Genomic DNA, 4,217 nt, shown 5'->3' with positions numbered 1-4,217 from the left:
ACAAGGGGCAAAGTCTTCAATCTTGTATCTTCATAGTCCAACAGTCCAACCAAAGGATATAGTCCGGCTGTCCGGAGACCCCCTAATCCAGGACTCCCTCAGAGGCACTGACTACACACATGAAAATGGATCGAATAAAGGCCTTCCCATAAAGGCAAATGTGGTTGCACTGGGAAGCTCGATTCGGTGGTACCATGACTCGATCAACATTATGTTCCAGTTGAATTATCATCAGGTTTAACTTGAAATAAAAGAACTCGAGTCATAGTATGCCATTAACATGCAACTACCTGACATGCACTATATCCACATCGCACTAAAGTAAATGGATCAACATCATAGAATCATTCTACTTGCACTACTAATCACTTAAACTCACTGGTATCAACTTCCTTGGTTTTCAATCCCATCATTTTTTAGTTATGCCATTGACATAGTAAAATCAATAACTCATGTATGAAAATGATATCGATCATAACCAAACCATAGCCATAATACCAAAAATACTTCTACTGCCTCACACTAGTCCATGCCCTCAAACACTATAGCAAACTAAGCAATTTAATCATGACAAATGAACTAGCATAAACAATATTTATTAAATGATTAAATGCATGAAATAAATCGTATTCAAGTTGGAAAATCATAGTTATTTAAATGACATCATGCAAATATTTGTGTGGATTGCCGTAGCACAGAGGAGGTTACACTCCTCCTGGTTCTCCTCTAGGCATGCTTCTCCATCTGAACAATAAATAGAACAACAAAAAGAAAATATCAAGAACACTTCTGAAATTAACCAGAAATTCTAGACAGCAGAGAAAAATCTCAAATCTTGTGTGCTGCAAGAATATTTCAATACAAACACAATGCAAAAAGTATCAATTCATTTGGACTTATGGTTTAAGAGTTATGGCTCAAAGTTTCTGGTTAAAATTTGAATTAAATTTGAATAAAAAGAAAACCAGAGGGCGGTGACGTCGAAGACATAAACCCGCGGGGCGCCTCCACTTATACCACTTTTGGAGTGGCTGGGTGGATGACAGCGGGCCCCGCTATCAGGTTTAGAGAGATACGGAGGGAAACAAATGAGGGGCAGTGAGTCGCCGGCGATTCTCCGACAAGGAGAGGTTGGCTGCCGCCGTGGAGGGGGGGAATGGATGCGCAAGACTACAACGAGTATGTACATACCCGGAACATGGCTAGGGTTGGATGGAGCGTGTCGCGGTGGTCATCTCCAGAGACGTCGGTGGAGGGAGCTCATCGGAGTTGGCGATTTCAGCGAGACAGGGCTGGTCCAGTAGCACCAACGGCACCAGCGCGACTAGTGGAGCACCACGAGCACCTCGGAGAGGTCGAGGGGAGAGGAGGAGCACTAGAGGAAGCAGAACGCTGAGGCGGGGTTGGCGGCGATCCTCGAAGCAGAACGGTGGCCAGAGGCCCACCTGGCCTAGCCAAGACTATCTAGAGGGAGTGTGGGTGCCAGTGGAGTGTGGTGGTGAAGAAAAATGAGCTCGGGAGAGTCCTATTTATAGGCTAGGCGAGGGAGGGGATCTCGGGCTCGCCGGAGTTCTCTGGAGACAGCGCTCGGTGACGAAGAGCTCCAGCAAGAGGGGGAGAAGAGGCCGGGGTTCACGCGACCACTGTGGTTGGAGGAGACGGGCATAGGCGCTCGGGTGGCGACGAGCACAGGGGCGGGCGCACTGTACGCCTGGCCGCATCGTGCCCGTGCTCACTGGGGCGACCTCCGGCATCAGCGAGCACCAGAAGGGAGTTAATGGATTCGGGACAAGGATGGTGGCGCGGTTTGGCAAGCTGTGGCGAGCGAGGAGGCGAGCATGAGCACCACAGAGACGTCGGTGGCATCCATAGTGCGTCGACTAGCATCCTGGCATCATGGACACGCGTGGTCACTACGTGAACTCTAGCATCACCCCACACAGCGGATTAAATTCATGTCTGGCGTGTAGTCCTTGCTAGGTTGGGTTGATCCATGCTCTTGAGTTGATCACAACTCGACTGTGCGAGAGTGTAGTATCCTGGCAAGTTTCTGGACAGAAACTTGTGAGGTTAATAGAGAGAAATCTAGAAGGGGTTGAGGGCTAAGCTTTGGAGGTTAAGGGTTTCTTAGGAGGGTAATGAAGCCCTAAAAATTTCAGCTTCATTGGATCAAGGAAAAATGCACTTCCTATAGAAACTGCATTTTCCGGCCAGAACAGAAAAGATTTTCTGTAGAAAAAATATTCCAAATAACTATGAAATATTCTTACACAGGGGGGTGTGCCAAGGTCCAGGGAATATTCAGGAATTTTCTTAGATTTTTGTAGGCAAGAAACATGGGGGTTGCTTTGGAGCATACGGGACTGAAGTGTGATTTCAGAGAAGAAATGAATATTTTCCAATTTTGTGATGTATCATAAAGGAAATGATGTGTGAAAATCAAGGAAATGCCCAAGTGGTTAAGTCCAACTGAGTTAATATAAACTCCAAATTCAATTAAAAGGCAATGGAATCCAGAAAAAGAAAAAGAGCAAAAACCAGGGTGTCACAAGTATATATATATATATATATATATCCCAGCTATTCTGCAACCCATTCCTGAATAAGCTATTCAGGAACCCTTCCTAACTGCGCGAGAACACACATATAACTGTGCGAGCTATACTAGTTAACTGCCGGCGGACTTTTTCTGACACTATTTTTTTGCATTGTTTTTTGGTCGTAATTATTGAACCGTTCGTCGGAATGATGCAAATGATATACCATTGGATAACTATTGAAAAGGAGCAAAAAAATCATGTTGATCATTTTCCCAAAGTCAATTTGGTTTTCAAAGAAAATTCAAAAAACTAGAAATCCATCAAACAAGTTTTCAATGTTTTTGTGAAAGAAATTTTAAAACCATTTGTCGGAATGTTGCGTATGAGATGTCGTTGGAAAGCTATGGATTAGCCCAAACTTTGGTATATAGAATTTGTTTTCAGATTCGTTACGGTTTAAGAGCAGTTTAAAAAAACTAACGCCATTTTCGTCATTTTTTGCCCGAACTGTTGTGGTTACCTGCCATGCCGGCCGAAGTTAACTGCTACCTTCGCTCACAGCCAGAATGAACATGGGATTTAAAAAATGGAAGAAAATATGTGCAGCTAACTTGCATTCTAATCAGAAGAAAAGTGAGGAAGGAAAGAATGGAAGAAAAACAACCAAATGGAAGGAAATCACACGCGCCAGTCCATGCCTTGCCAGATGCAATGCAACCTGTGAGACAACAACCAACGGGGGTTAAGCAGGCATAATAAATTCATCGCGGCATTCAACAAAGGTTAAATTCATCAACAGCTACGAAAACGGACATGGCCCTGAATTGGCAACCAGTAAGCCAAGTGCCTGACATCAATCTGAAACGTCAACAGACAGTCGCTCGCACTGACGAACAGAAATAGGGTCACGCATGGGAACAACACAAGGGAAAGGAAGTACAAGACCTTGGATTGGGCGACCCGGAGGGCCATGACGGACGCTAGACCTGCTACCAACGACTTATCCGGCCCCAGGAAAGAATCGCTCTCGTTGCTCGGCAGTGAGACAATGCCTCTCTCTCTCTGCTTTTCCCTGAAGATTATAGATAGACTATACGCGGACGCAGTATATAACTGCATCCATGGATCACATGAGGTTGTGTCGGAGTCGGAGGAGAGTAGCAACCATAGCCGCCAAGAACCGTCGGGAACTGAACACGTAGGTTTCCGGCCGGAGCCGAACTGGATTCCGAGAAGGATTATTGAGCCAAATCAACTCCAGCTCCACCACCAAATTAGGCCCCCACCCGTATTCCAGCAGTGGGCTTCGATTCGAAACGAACATTGCAGCAAGTATGTGGGGGACGAAAGTGGTCGAGCGGGAGTTCACCTTGTTCGGGCCTCACTGCGCCGCCTCCCCCAAATCGGCGGCGACCGGATCTGGGATGGTCTGGCCGGGCGGCGGCTCCCTGCCGTCGGTGAACAGTGCCCCCGCCGCTCATCACCGTGCTCTCCGCCGGCCCGGCTGCGGGCAGGGACCTCGTCTCGTGCGCATGGCATGCTTGAGGAGGAGGAGGATGGCGCTGGGTGTACACGCGCTGGTTCCAGCTTCTGTTTTTAGAAGGGTAGGTTGTGGTGCGCCGGCGAGATGGGTAGGTTGTGGCGCGCCGATGAGGTAGGTGGTTGTGGCGCACCGGT

The sequence above is a fragment of the Triticum urartu genome, chromosome 2A (assembly GCF_056163025.1).
Source record: "Triticum urartu cultivar PI428250 chromosome 2A, HENAU_Tu73, whole genome shotgun sequence".
NCBI lineage: Eukaryota > Viridiplantae > Streptophyta > Magnoliopsida > Poales > Poaceae > Triticum > Triticum urartu.
Note: the sequence above shows the minus strand (reverse complement) of the source record.